General features: G+C 40.3%; 1 long non-coding RNA gene across 1 annotated transcript in view; it reads right to left on the bottom strand.

Moving 5' to 3' along the window:
- The window catches only part of LOC141165094 (uncharacterized), a 527,377-nt gene that overhangs the window by 392,139 nt on the left and 118,923 nt on the right, over positions 1-16,315 (bottom strand). The gene's annotated exons all lie outside the window — the stretch shown is intronic.

Here is a 16,315-nt window from a genome sequence, read left to right as displayed (position 1 = left end):
CGTAGAGGCAAATAACAAAATAGATGCTCATAAAGAAAAGTAAAGATCCAGAACAAAAATACTGTCTGGCTGAATCCACACAGCTACTAGATATTCCTTCTAAAATAAGGTAAGCATAAGTTATGTAAAGCCTGATACTAATGCATGTCGATAATGAAAGCTGTTGTATGACCAAGAGTCTTGATACACAATAAATCTACAATAAGACCATGGTCAGTAAATGGAGATATCTGAATACATGATCCTGGCCCAGAGGGCTGCCTCCATCTGCTGGTGACATTGCTAACGGCTCGCTTCCACAAGAAGAAAATGCACAATGGAACGGAGTCATGTCTATAAATCAATGTTTCCGTGTGAAAATTTGGCATTTTAAAATTAAAGGTAGAATTGTTGCAATCAAATAGCGTTTGCTCAAAAAACCTCAACGTTTAAGATGACTAAATTACAAATGAATCCACATTCAGCATTTCATTCAGAATACAAACAGGTTTTTAGGTGGATTTGTTTTCATTAAATTTCTATTTTTTTCAGGTAATATTGAGGCTATGTGTCCACGATGCAGAAATGCTCCGGATTTTTCCTGAGTGTTTCTGCAACTCCCTGGCAGAAAAAAACGCATGTGGATTTTACATGTGTTTTTCCTGCCAGGAACAAGCGTTTGTCATGCGTTTTTCGCTTTCCAAGCGATTTTAGCATCACTTGGAAATGCTTGACAACTTAGTTACACTATATAAATCCATGCAAACGGCATGGATTTATATAGTGTGACCAATTTAGTTAAAAAAAAGAATAAAAATGGTAAAAAATAAAAAAAAAACATTATACTCACCTTCCGATGGACCCTGGTCTCCTTCTCCGGTCTTCCCGGTGTTTCGCAGTGGTGTAAAAGGACCTTCCATGACGTCATTTAGTCATGTGACAGGTCACGCGACCGCCGACGTCGCGGTCACGTGACCTGTCACATGACTGAATGACGTCATGGAAGGTCCATCGCGAGCCACCTGGGAGCCAAGACGTACCAGATAGAAGACCACGGGACATCGGAAGGTGAGTATAATGTGTTTTTTTATTTTAAATTCTTTTTTATTTACAGGTACTATGGTACCCAGGTCTGGAGGAGAGTCTCCTCTTCTCCAGACCCGGGTACCATCCGCACATTGAATCACTTAATATCCACATGTGCACATGTAGTCATGCGGATATTAAGCGATTCAATGCAAGTCTATGGAGGCCAAATCGCCGCGATTCTACAATATAATTGGTAGTGCTGCGGATTTCTCTGCAATGATAATCCGCAGAGGAAATTTCCGCAGCATGTGCACAGCATGCGGACTATCATTGGGGAACATGGCAGACCTTCTACCATGCATTTTTTAAGCGTTTCTGCGGCGGAATTGCCACTGCGGAAACGCTTAAAAAACGCATAGTGGGCACCCAGCCTAAGGACATCTTTTCTGCTAATTCCTATTTTTCTCCTGTAGACTTCTATTGTTTCTTCTTTTTTTTCTTTCTGTTGGGTAAAATGTGTTAGATCTCATTCAGATGTTCATTCTTCATGTATGTGTTTTTCAGGAGTATAACATATACCCATTATAATCTATGGAGCTGTTCACATGTCAGTGTTTTTTACTGACGCAGATACTGTTACCAACTGTGGCAGAGAAGAGAGCCATCAGCTCCCTATCCTACCACTTACTGTGGGAGGATGCAGGTTGCTTCCGGTCTGTGGTCTGCTGGAGGTCTGTGTAATGCAGGTGACGTCAGATGGTGAGATGACACCACTTCATTGCACCACCTACACTGGACAGGAGCCTCCATTACAGTGCAGAGCTCATACCAGGAAGCAGTGATGTGTATTGGTAAGAGGAGGATGGGGTTGTATATATTTAATCTGAGAACAATTATTTACTGCAAGATGGGGCTGTGTATAGGGGGCTGAAAGAATAGATATAGTGAAGGATAGGGCTACATATGAGAGGTGCTGAGGACTGATGTACTGCAGGGTTGGGCTGTGTATCAGTGAGCTGAGAATACTCATGTATTGCAGGGTGGAGAGTGATAAACTGGAGCTGGGGCTATATATCTTGGGGCAGAATGGAGAAAAGTACTGTAAAATGGTGTTGTACATCGAGAGACAGAGTAGAGGAGTACTGGAGGAGGGGCTGTATACAGAGCGGCTGAGAGGGGCAATGTACTGTGGAAGGGGGTGCCCCAAAAGGGTAGTGTTTGTTTTGTTTTTTTTGCAACATGCAACTGTATGCTGGAGGACACTGAAGGAAGGGAAAAGAGTTGAGCAAAAGTATTTGCAGGACCCTGGTCAATGTTCTGTTGCCACCAGTCCAGAGCCCTGCAAACCTCCTCCGACCTGCTGACATCCCTAGTTGCTCTTTTGATTAGAAGGACAAGTTCTACATCATGGTTAAAGTGCAATACAGGTATAACAATATGTTAGACAAACTAATCAAAAGAAGAGCCGTGTATGGTGGCAGATAGGAGGTTTCAATCTTTGCCATTTGTTTTTTCTACACAATTTAATTTTTGTCTAAAATAATTTAATGCCTTGCCACTATCCTCTTGTTTTAATTATCTAAACACTTCCTTTGTTATTTATTGCACTCATCTAGATTGTTTATTCCCATAAGGTATACACTGTGTGCCGAATTATTAGGCAAATGAGTATTTTGATCACATGATACTTTTTATACATGTTGTCCTACTCCAAGCTGCATAGGCTTGAGAGACAACTACCAATTAAGTAAATGTGGTGATTGCATCTCGGTAATGAGGAGGGGTGTTGACTAATGATATCAACACCCTATATAAGGTGTGCTTAATTATTAGGCAACTTCCTTTCCTTTGGCAAAATGGGTCAGAAGAGAGATTTGACGAGCTCTGAAAAGTCCAAAATTGTGAGATGTCTTGCAGAGGGATGCAGGAGTCTTGAAATTTCCAAACTTTCGAAGCGTAATCACCGAACAATCAAGCGTTTCATGGCAAATAGCCAACAGGGTCGCAAGAAGCGTGTTGGCCAAAAAAGGCGCAAAATAACTGCCCATGAATTGAGGAAAATCAAGTGTGAAGCTGCCAAGATGCCATTTGCCACCAGTTTTGCCATATTTCAGAGCTGCAATGTTACTGGCGTATCAAAAAGCACAAGGTGTGCGATACTCAGGGACATGGCCAAGGTAAGGAAGGCTAAAAAACGACCACCTTTGAACAAGAAACATAAGATAAAACATCAAGAATGGGCCAAGAAATATCTTAAGACTGATTTTTCAAAGGTTTTATGGACTGATGAAATGAGATTGACTCTTGATGGGCCAGATGGATGAGCCAGAGGCTGGATCAGTAAAGGGCAGAGAGCTCAACTCCGACTCAGACGCCAGCAAGGTGGAGGTGGGGTACTGGTATGGGCTGGTATCATCAAAGATGAACTTGTGGGACCTTTTCGGGTTGAGGATGGAGTGAAGCTCAACTCCCAGACCTACTGATAGTTTCTGGAAGACAACTTCTTCAAGCAGTGGTACAGGAAGAAGTCAGTGTCGTTCAAGAAAAACATTATTTTCATGCAGGACAATGCTCCATCCCATGCATCCAACTACTCCACGGCATAGCTGGCCAGTAAAGGTCTAAAAGAAGAAAAAATAATGACATGGCACGCTTGTTCACCTGATCTGAACCCCATAGAGAACCTGTGGTCCATCATAAAATGTGAGATCTACAGGGAGGGAAAACAGTACACCTCTCGGAACAGTGTCTGGGAGGCTGTGGTGTCTGCTGCACGCAATGTTGATCGAAAACAGATCAAGCAACTGACAGAATCTATGGATGGATGGCTGTTGAGTGTCATCATAAAGAAAGGTGTCTATATTGATCACTAATTTTTGGGGATTTTGTTTTTGCACGTCAGATATGTTTATTTTGAAATTTTGTGCACTGATATTGGTTTACCTGGTGAAAATAAACAAGTGAGATGGGATTATATTTGGTTTTTATTAAGTTGCCTAATAATTCAGCACAGTAATAGTTACCCGCACAAACAGATATCCTCCTAAGATAGCCAAATCTAAAAAAAAACACTCCAACTTCCAAAAATATTAAGCTTGGATATTTATGAGTCTTTTGGGTTGATTGAGAACATAGTTGTTGATCAATACTAAAAATAGTCCTCTAAAATACAACTTGCCTAATAATTCTGCACACAGTGTATATTGTGCACAGGGTGTTTATAAAAGTGTCCCATTTGCTTTGAGCACTTTTATTTTCAAGGACATTGTCAATGGTAATTAGCCTACTTGAAGTTTACTGTCATTGTTGTCCTCTCCTCTACATCTTATTAAAAGATAAGTGAAAACTTACTATGTTGTGATCACTATTCCCCCAAACTGTACATTTGATATTCTTTCTTGACTATTTGTTAAAATTAAGTCTAGAAGTGCCCCCTCCCCCTTGTTGGGGCCTGTATCAATTGTGAAAGGTAGTTGTCTTTCATTACTGTCAAAGACTTGCTTCCTTTGCTGGACCTGCAACTTTCTGCTCCCAAGTTTATATTTGGCCTGCCCCATGTCATAGATATAAAGGTAAAATCTATAAACCCATCTCTTGAGAGGAAATGTGTCACCCCCATATTGAGGATTAAAGCATGGCCTATTTATAATCTGGGAAGGGAAAAAGAGCTTGCACCCACCCATGGCACTGTAGCTAATCTCCCTGGACGTGGACGTCAGAAAAAAAATTCTGAAAGGTTGCAAAGCAGGATAGTCTGCATGTTGGATAAGCAACCCCATTCACGTTTCAAAGAAATTCAAGCTGTCCTGCAGGCTCAGGGTGCATCAGTGTCAGCACAAACTATTGACATTTGAATGAAATGAAACGCTATGGCAAAAGACCCAGGAGGACCCCACTGCTCACACAGAGACAAATAAAAAGCGAGATTGCAGTTTGCCAAAATGTACATAAGTAAACCAAAATCCTTCTGGGAAAGCATCTTTTGGACAGATGAGACCAAAATAGTGCTTTTTGGTAAAGCACATCATTCTTCTGTTTACTGAAAACAGAATAAGGCCTACAAAGAAAAGAACACTGTACCTACAGTCAAATATGGTGGAGGTTCAAAAATGTTTTGGGGTTGTTTTGTTGCCTCTGGCACTAGGTGCCTTAACTGTGTGCAAGGCAATGGAAGAAAAAGCCGCAGTGGAAGAGCGCTAGGGTAAGGGGGTAATTAACGGACCTGTTGTTAGAACCCTCCTGTTAGTTTTTGCTATCTTGTGTTTTGCGGTCACGTGACCAGCTGCCTATATATTCCAGCTCCGCCCTTCTGGCTTTGCTGGACTTCAGTGTTTTTTGCCTGTCTCTCTAGCCAGGTGCTTCGGTGCCTATCTCTGTCTAGTTTGCTTGGTCCTCTGGGACCTCTAGTACTTTTTGTCAGTTTGTCTTTTTGCTCTGCAACAACTTCTGTTAGGAGGTGTCCCATTTTTATCCCAGTCCTTAGTTCTTTAGGGACCCCTCCCTTTATTCTATAGGTCTCCGTTCAGACTAGCCGAGGACGAAGGCGGGTCTGTTCACAAGGAACAGGCTGCCCGCTACATCGTAGGGATTCAGCTTAGTCTTACTGTAGGGACAGCTTTTCCTATTCTTTCCTTAGCTTTGTTGCAGATCATAACATCTGTAATAAAACTAGTATGATCCACAATGCGTTTCAATGGTCACAGCCATCTTCATCAGGTGGTATGATTTACAAAGGAAAGTGACATACTTATAAGCTGATTAAACCAATGAAAAGCAAAGGGCGGTATAAACACAACATAATTAAAAACACATGATATGAACTGATGACAATAAAAAATATATATAATATAAAATACAATATAAAACAAATGTTTTCGGATGTATTCCGAAACATACCATAAAGCTGCTATGAAGTTATTTAATGACCAACCATATTTTCAATAATTAAATTTAACCCTTCAGGGGCCAATGTATCACGTTTAAAAATCCAGTAGCTTTCTTTTTTAATAAGGTTACCCAATCGATCAGGCACTGTGTCCGCCACCCGATCAATTATGGTAAGTCTTAAAAATGAGGGTTTTTTTGATGAGCTTCACTGAAGTGTTTAGAAACACTGTGTAATTGATATCCCGTGCGGATGTTATGTCTGTGCTTATTGAGTCGGGCATGCATTGTTTGAATTGTGCGGCCCACGTACTGCAGACCCCACATACAGTGCAATAAGTACACCACATAAGTTGATTGACAGTCTACATGACAATTAGTCATAAACGTTTTACCTGTTTCCTGAGATGAAAATGATCTGACCCCATTTTCAATGGTGCCACAACACAGACATTTAGGGGTTTTACATGAAAAACAACCCGCATCAGAGACACCACACTCCCCAACATGAGACTTACCGGGGTTGTGCAGGGCTGCACAACTTCATCAGGTTAGCATTCTTACCAGCCCTCATTGTTGTTTTACTGGCACACAGGTTCTTCTCATGTTGCACTCCCTGTCTTTTCTTTTCACACATTGACTGTGTGCAAGGCATCATGAAATCTGAAGATTACCAAAAGAGTTTGGGTCGCAATGTAGTACCAGTGTCAGAAAGCTGCGTTGCATCCTAGGTCATGGGTCTTCCAGCAGGATAATGACCCCAAACATACTTCAAGAAGCACCCAGAAATGGATGGACACAAAGCACAGGAGAGTTCTAAAGTGGTAATTCCAGCTCCAGTAGCGTCAAGTCTCCCACCACTACATTACACATTACATCAGTAAATTTTGTTAATTTTGATGAATTTCTGTCAAATTTGAGTTCTGGAGAGTTCTGAAGTGGCCAGCAATGGGTCCGGATCTAAATCCCATTGAACTGCTGTGGAGAGATCTTAAAATTTCTGTTTGGAGAATGCACTCTTTAAATATACAGAAGTAAATTCAGCTCGCCACCTGCAGTTCCACACTTCTGGAGCACGGATAGCAACTGGGCAGGGTGCAACATCCAATAGAGAAAGCAGAAAAATCCAGCTCACAGATGAAGTCCAAAAAAGTGCATTTTATTTTCCAAGGTACATGAAGCAAAGATTAAAATTGTGTGTTCACAAAAAAGAGAATACCAGCATCTTGTAAAAGATGCACTTTTTTGGACTTCATCTGTGAGCTGGATTTTTCTGCTCTCTCTTTAAATAGGAGAGACCTGGAGCAGTTTGCGAAAGAAGAGTGGTCCAAAATTCCAGTTGAGAGATGTAAGAAGGTTTTGTGTGAAATTATGTCCAATTTGCCTTTCTCTGTTTTTTTTTGTGTTGTTCCAATACACACAAATGAAATAAACATGTGCATAACAAAACATCTGTAATTGCAATAATCTTCTGCGAGAAATACTTCATTTTCTGGAACAATTTCAAGAGTGCCAACACTTTTGGCCATAAGTGTAAATGCTATCCTATAATATTGTACTAAAGTGGTTCTGTTGCCGTGTCAGCATCCAAATAAACCAACCAACCCTTGACTTGTATGTGTCCTAAGATGTCTATTGCTACAACTTTGATTTAAGAGTAATCCCTGTAATTTGCATATTGCCAAAGTATATCTACTGATTATTAGAACACTATTAGAATAGTGATTATTATCATCATATTCAATGTGAACATAATTACGCGGATGTGAGAACTAGGCTGAGTTTTGTTATCTTCAGCCCAGAACAGTACGACATTGATAATAACTATAAGTGATGGGTGGTTCTGTATTCCTATGTGATAATTACAAGGAGCTGGTAAGGTGATATTTTAATAAACCACTGGAGCATAGCAAAATGGTAGTAGTTTATGATGTTACCTGAGTAAAATGCAATTATCCTCTTACAAGTGTTATGTTATGTTCTTTATCTGGCAATATATCTAGATGCAGCAGAGGAGAATGAATTAAACAAGGAAATAATTGCTCTGCCAATAATATATCAAACTGAAACTAACTGCAACCTACATGGCTGTAAAATTAAACGTTTTCTTGCATTCACTTATAAGCCACATATCTCCCACCTTCGCACTAGTCAGTAACAATACATTACAGTGCTGTAGTCTAAAGATAGCAAATAATCTTAACACTATTGATGTATATGAGAGTCGTTCATGCTGATATACTCATGCAGAGTGAACAATAATTTAATATCTGGTAGTATGATAAATCATTCTAATATCCACTACCAAAACAAAATGCCATTTTATATATAAGTGAAAAAAATTCTCTATTTCAGGAACATTACTCTCTCACTTCCAGACTTCATTTTGGCATTTTTAAAACCTGCCTTCGCTTTTCTCTTAACACAGCATTTAACCAAACAGGTAGATTAACCCCTTCAACCCCCAAGTCTGTTTCCACCTTCATGACCATGAAATTTTCCAATTCTGACCACTGTCAGTTTATGTGGTAATAACTCTGGAACATTTCAACAGATCTCACTGATTCTGAGATTTTTTTTTTCGTGACATATTGTATTTCATGATAGTGGTGAAATTTGTTTGAAAAAAAAATCGAAAGTTTTGCAATTTTAAAACTTTTAATTTTTATGCCGTTAAACCAAAGAGTTGTGTCACACAAAATAGTTAATAAATAACATTTCTCACATGTCTACTTTACATCAGCATAATTTTTGAAACATAATTTTTTTTGTTAGGAAGTTAGAAGGGTTAAAAGTTGAACAACGATTTCTCATTTTTCCAACAAAATTTACAGAACCATTTTTTTTAAGGGACCACATCACATTTGAAGTGACTTTGAGGGACCTATATGACAGAAAATACCCAAAATTGACACCATTCCAAAAGCTGCACCCCTCAAGATGCTCAAAACCACATTGAAGAAATTTACTGACCCTTCAGGTGCTTAACATGAATTTTTCCAATGTGGAAGGAAAAAATTAACATTTATTTTTTTCACAAAAATTTTACTTTAGACCCAAATTTCTTTATTTTTACAAGGATAACAGGAGAAAGTGGATTGCAAAATTTGTTGTGCAATTTCTCCTGAGCATGCCGATAGCCCATATGTGGAAAGAAAGTACTGTTTAGGCGCATTTTTGAATGCAAAATTGGCTGACATCAAGAGCGGATGCCATGTCGCATTTGGGGAGCACCTGATGTGCCTAAACAGTGGAAACCCCCCATAATTGACCCCCTTCTAGAAAATAGATCTAGATGTGTGATGAGCACCATGAACCTCCAAGTGCTTCACAGAAATTTATAACATTGAGCAATGAAAACCCAAAAAAATCAAATTTTTTCCACAAAAATGTTTTTTAGCCCCAATTTTTTTTTTAAATTTTCACAGTTAACAGGTGTAATTGCACCATATAATTTGTTGTGCAATGTCTTCAGAGTACGCCAATACCCCATATGTGAGTGAAAACTACTGTTTGGGTGCACAGCAGGGCTTGGAAGGGAAGGAGCGCCGTTTGACTTTTTGAATGCAAAGTTTGCTGGAATTATTAGTAGACACCATGTCCCATTTGGAGAGCCCCTTGGAAACTAGACCCCTCAAGTAATATATCTAAATGTGTGGTGAGCACCTTGAATCCCCAGGTGCTTCACAAAAGTTTATAACGTTGAGCGATGAAAATAAAAAAATCACATTTTTCCCATAAAATGTTTTTTTATACCCAATTTTTTATTTTCACAAGGGTAACACGAGAAAATGGACCCCAAAATTTGTTGTGCAATTTCTCCTGAGTACACCAATGCCCTATATGTGGTTGAAAACTACTTTTGAGGCGCAGTGCAAAGCTCAGAAGGGAAGAAGAGCCATATAGGAGTTCAGATTTTGCTGGAATGTTTTGAGGGTGCCATGTCACATTGGCCGAGCCCCTGAGGTACCAGAACATCATAAACCCCCAATATGTGACCTCATTTTACAAACTACACCCCCAAATGAATTCATCTAGGGGTGCAGTAATCATACTGACACCACATGTGCCTCACTTAATTTTATATCATTTGGAGATGAAGAAAGAATAATTACATTTTTACCACTAAAATGTTGTTTTAGACCCAAGTTTTTAATTTTTGTAAGGGAAAAAATGAACTTCAGTTTATTGGAAAAATGTCCCCTGAGTGCACCAATACCCTACATGTAATCAGGAAATACTTTTCAGGCACAATGCAAAGCTCAGAAGGGAAAGAGCGCCATATTATAGTGCAGATTTTACTGTTATGATTTGTGGGTACCATGACCCACTGGGAGAGCCCCTGAGGAGCCAGAACAGCAGAACTTCTCATAAGTGACCCCACTTTACAAACTACACCTCTCAATGAATTCATCATATTGACACCACAGATGTGTCACAGCATTTTATAACATTGGGAGGTGAAGAAAAAATAATTACATTTTTACCACCAAAATTTTGTTTTAGCCCCAGATTTTACATTTTAACAAAATGAAGTGGGTAAAAATAGCACCAGAATTTGTCCCACAATTTCTGCTGAACCTGAAAATACCCCATATGTGGCTGTACAGTACTACTTAGCCACACAGCGAGACTCGGGAGGGACAAAGCTCTATTTGACTCCTAGAAAGCAGATTTTCCTAGAATAGTTTGCAGACTTAATTTACAGAACCCCTAAGTGTTAGAAGAGCAAAATCCCACCTCAAGTGACCCCATTTTGGAAATTATACCCCTTTGGGAATTTATCCACAGGTGTAGTGACGATTTTGACTCCATGAGTGTTTTCCAGAAACAAGCAGCAGTGAATGTAGCTGGGTGAAAATTGCAAACTGCTGTGTAGTGCCCAGTACGTTATAGTGCCCAGCTCATGCTTCTGGAGACGCGCACCTGTAAATTAGGTGGTTTCTCATTGTTACAGAAATGGCAAACATGTGAACACTAAATGTGTTTTAGGCACACTGGAGCGCAGAAAGGAGGGGAGCATTTGGATTTGGGAGTACAGAATTTGCTGAATTTCTTTTGGGGGGCGAAGAGCCATTTTGCTTTTACAGAGCCTTTGTGATGCCAGTAACATTGAAGGCCCCTATATTTCCATTGACAGATGACAGACCTGAGTGGGGACTTGCTTTTTTTGTGAATTGATTTGAAGCTTTTGCTAGGAACATTTTGCATAAAATATGGGATCACATTTATCCTGTGCTCTACATTGAGCACTTACATCGGGGTTTCCATCTAAATCTCCAAGTGACATGATTAAAATTAAACCCCCGAAGGATCCATTCACTATAATGAGGCAGCAGAGATACTCTGGACTCCGTTTGGGCTCTGTTCAGAGTTGTCCTTCTTTTCAGAAGTGAACAAAACTGTGGCCGACCGCGCTTTTATACGCGCTTAAAAAGACGGACAAGCCTGGATCATAAGTCAGACAGCATCCATAGTGCCTCCATCTGCCTCCTTATAGGGAATCCTCTGCCAGGGGTTCCATCTGAATCATGTATTTCAGAGAATTATATAGAAACCCCGGTGTAAGCGCTCAATGCAGCACACAGGAGAAATGTGAGCTCAGCCTTACTGCCATCTTTGGGAGGCAGAATGAACAAATCAACAGCAGGTGAAGAATTGGTTTTATTTATTTTTTTACACCGTTCCTCGTGCGGTATGAGTGATTAGATGACTTTATTCTTCGGGTTGGTGTGATTATAGCGATATCAGATTTATATAGTTTTTTATGTTTGTCTGATGTCACAGTAAAAGAAACTTTTTGTGCAAAAACTAGTTTTTGCATCGCCATATTTTGATAGCTATAATGTTTCCATATTCCTGCCAACAGAGTCATGTGAGGGCTTGTTTTTTGCAGGACAAGTTGTCATTTTTATTGGTACCATTTTTGGGCACATGACATTTTTTGATCGCCTTCTATTCTGAAATTTGGGATTAATGAAAGAAGAACCCACAATGGTCACAGAAATAACTTAAATCTGACAAAAGTAATAATAAATTAAAATTCTATGAAAATGAACAAATGAAAGTCAGATATTGCTTTTCAACCCTGCTTCCACAGAATTTTGTAAAAAATTAAACTCATGAAATAGGCCTGGACAGAAATTATGGTACCCTTAACTTAATATTTTGTTGAACAACCTTTTGAGGCAATCACTGGAATCAAACGATTCCTGTAACTGTCAATGAGACTTCTGTACCTCTCAACAGGTATTTTGGCCCACTCCTCATGAGCAAACTGCTCCAGTTGTCTCGTGTTTGAAGGTTGCCTTTTCCAGACGGCATGTTTCAGCTCTTTCCAAAGATGCTCAATAGAATTTAGGTCAGGGCTCATAGAAGGCCACTTCAGAATAGTCCAATGTTTTCCTCTTAGCCATTTTTGGGTGTTTTTAGCTGTGTGTTTTGGGTCATTATCCTGTTGCAAGTCCCGTGATTTTTGACCACGTGTGTACATGAAAAAAATCTGTATTAATTTTTAGCCTCAGTGTGTCATCAGTGTTTTTCACGGATGGATAAATAATTAAATGATAAAGCTTCTCCTATCCTTTGCAATGTTAAGACAACACATGGATGATACACTGATGCCATCCGTGTGCTGTGTGTTTTTCATAGACCTACAGACTTGTATTAGGCCTTTTCATCCATGATATCGTAACAAAACGGACATGTCTCTGTGAGTGAAAAACATGGACATGTGAATAGCACCATAGATTAGAATGGGTACGCGTTGTATCCGTGAGAAAAATGGATGCAACATGTACATGCAATAATGTGAATGAGGCCTAAAGCCTAGCCTAAAATAAATTGATCTTAAAAGCATGAAAAATGAAAAAAATACCAAATGGATGTTTCCTCTTATCTATTATGTTAATCCTAGTTTCAATAAGTAAAATAAAGGTAAAAAATACTCATCCAGTGACTTATAAATACTGATGTAAAATACTGACCAAATACTGAACGGGTGAAAGTGGTCTAAGTTTGTGCTGAAATTTTGTACCATTTTGGATCAATAGTAAACCTGAATCTGCTGATTCAGGGTCTTTGGGGAAATTGCAGGTCGCTTAATAATGATATTTGGTAGAATACTATGCTAGTTTCATTGCTATTATTTCAACTGTCTGATCTCACCATTCTTTAAAAGGGTTTTTCTCAAGTTGCCTCTTGAGTAGCACCAGCTTTCCATTCTCACTTTCTGGTTTCTAGCAGGGTGGGCTCTCCTCCTTGAGGGACAGCACTTGTGAATTGTAGAACTAAAGTAGTAGTAGAACTATAAAGCCCAGCACAAGTTCTGCTTTAACACCTTCAGATATCAGTGGTTTGTTCTGGAGTGTGTACAGTGTTATCACTGTATTTGCACATAACAAGCACACATGTTTTGATAGTGAGTGCTAAGAGTTGGGACTAGCAGACCTTGTCTGAAACCTGCCAGCTGGTGCTTTATAACTGCATCTCTTCAGAAGCTGAGAGGGAGAGGAGGAAGGTGAGCAGATAACTGCTGTGTAAAAATAAACAGGCTGGAGAGAGATGACTGGAATGTTAAGAGTTAACCTGTCTCCAGGAATATAGCTACTGTGCACACTTGGCCAGGGTTTGGAAGCCAAGCTGCATGGAGATGAACTGTACACTATAAATTATAAAAGCTCTTATTTCAGGAGAATAACAGCACATAGAAAACACAAGAAAATTGCAAACCTACATATTTCCATGCTGTCTAACTAATTCAACCAATTTAAGAACTTAAGAAAAATCCTTAAAAGGGATGCCATGTTCAAATACTGTATGTCATTAATAACAGAGAAAAATGTGCTCTTGAAGAAGACACTTGCGGCTTTATTTAAGGCCATTTGTTTCAGATCTGGTGAGAACACTGATAACATCTGAAGCTAAACAGTGAGACAAGATTTGTGTTTGGACAAAAACACTACTTTGTGAAGAAAAAAAATTATGCAACTCAAAAATATAATTTTTTTTCTGTAAAAATTAACTTTTCATGAAGGCACTGGTTTATATCTCACCTGCAAGTAAAATCAATGCCACATACTTAGAAATGGGAAACATTCAACATGGAAAAGCTATTGACGGTATATCATAAATTACTGTGCCTAATTTAGTTTAATGGTTCTATTAAGAAGAACTTGCTATAAATGTGTATTTTTTACCCACTGTAATAGTTATTGTTCTCCCAAATCTGCCATTTTTTTTCTTCTTGCACCTCTCCATTCCTGGGATACAAACTCTTTTTTCCGTGTGTAAATTTGGTCTTGTTGGCCTAGAAGGCGTGATCCTCAAGAAGACACCCACAAAGAAGAGTTAAAGACTGAGCCTAGTTAGCTACAAGACTAGATTTACATACAGAGAAGAGGGGGCCCTATCTCAGTAACAGTGATGCATAGAAACAAAGGAAAAAACTGCCAGATTCAGGAGAACAGCAGATTTATACCAGGTAAAAGAATTACATATTTATGGAAAGTGACAGGTCCTCTTTAAGCCAAACAGGAAATAGAGTGGTGATTCCGGGCTTGTGACCTTATGACACACACTGACCAGTGGGACATGGACACAGTCCAAAGTTTTGGAAATGCGGCATGCTCAGGAGGAAAGAAGAGGGTCAAATTGTGACCAGCAGGGCTGCCAGAGTAGTATTTAGTTGTTGGGATTTTTTTAACCAATACTCACTTCACTGTCCTGTCATCTTCTTGTTGTCGTTGCGAGCACCACATCTCCGCCCTCTTCACTAAAGGCCATGCCAAAGTTTACTGCACCTCAAAAAGTTGCGATGACAACGCAACCTTATAATGTGCAGCGAGCTTCAGCCTGGACGCAGCCAGGAGCCTGGCCTATAGTGAAGAGGCCAGAGAAGTGGCACATGATGGCGTAAAGAAGAGAACCAGCCTGACAGATCAGCAATGAGGAGAGTATGTTATGGTATTTCTTTTGAACATCCTACGTTCATAACTAGAGGTAGTATGTAATTCAGATGTTCATAAGTAGTGTTGAGCGAGCACTAAAATGCTCGGGTGCTCGAAGTTTGGGCCGAGCTCACCATGATACTCAGGTGCTCGACCCGAGCAACGAGCCCAAGGTTAGTCTATGGGAGACCCGGGCATTTTTGCGGCGGCACCCCCGGCAGTCTGTAGAAAGCCTAAAAAGTGCCCAAAACGATAGTGACAGTGCTCAAAAGACATGGGGACAGCATGGGCATCGCCCCAGGAAGCATTTCTGACCCCCAGGTCACTGCTGTCAACAATGTGGTCAGAGGTGTTAAGCCACTTTTACAGGCTCACAATAAAACGTTCAAAAACGAAACTGAAACTGTTTTCCTGTGAAATATGTTAAGGAACTTACTTTCCAGGGTAAAGACTTGTGTATAAGGTAAAATAAATAACCAAAAACAAAATACTCCTCCACACCTTGGGCTATGTTCACAAGTAGCATTTTTTATGCGTTTTTGCACTTTTGTATTGCTTTCATTTTAACATTTTACAACCTTATCTGGCCATGTGCTGTGTGACACATGCATACAGTGCTGAAAAGACATGGGAACAGCATGGAGAAGACCCCTGGAAGCATCTCTGGCACCCAGGTCACTGCCTAAAAGTGTGCCCATCAGAAGTGATCCTTGCCGCATAAGAAGATGCAGACTTGCAACTGTCCCAGGGCAGTGTTCAATTGTACCTCCCTCATTCCTTGCAATGCAAGCGTAAGTGTGCAACCTGCTCGGTCCCCAGCTGACAGGGGGCCGCCGGGTGTCCATACTCGGTCCCCAGCCGCCCCGCTGCCGGGTGTCCACACACGGTCCCCAGCCGCATGGGGGCGGCCGGGTGTCCATAAACGGTCCCCAGCCGCCCCTATTTCTCCTGGGAACTTCCCCCACACTTTTCTTAGCCTGCCCTGCTTTAGGGCAGCATTGGACGAGCCCACCAGAGAACCAGACTCCTCCGGTGGGCCCTGGCTTCTCCATCAGGGGAGTTGAGAGTGCCAAGGTGAGGAGCATGATAATGACGATAGAAGCTAGCGTCTGCTTTGTTTTCTTGGAATGCAAGCGCATGTATGTAGTAGCGGCTAGGCCTGAGGTGGTCAGTGTTTTGGCGCATATCCTACCTCCTCCGAGGATTGCTGGATGTTATCCTGCTACTATCCCAGTTCTAAGACTCCCGTTAAAACAAAGCTTCAGGTGATGAATGATGGATGAGGTGGTGGCAAAGGAGAAAGAGCAGTAGGAACAGGGACCATTCACATCAATATCAGGCCAGTCAACCACACGTCTTGTAGGATATAAGAAAAATAAATTTGGTGAGTCCCAAGAATAATTAAAATCCTCAATTTATTAGAAAATAATTAAAAGATCATACAGGTTGGGGATACATCTCAACGCGTTTCTGGC

Source organism: Phyllobates terribilis, unplaced genomic scaffold (assembly GCF_046119375.1).
Source record: "Phyllobates terribilis strain yellow unplaced genomic scaffold, ASM4611937v1 Scaffold_11__3_contigs__length_659146591, whole genome shotgun sequence".
Classification (NCBI taxonomy): domain Eukaryota; kingdom Metazoa; phylum Chordata; class Amphibia; order Anura; family Dendrobatidae; genus Phyllobates; species Phyllobates terribilis.
This window is presented reverse-complemented; position numbering and strand designations above follow the sequence as displayed.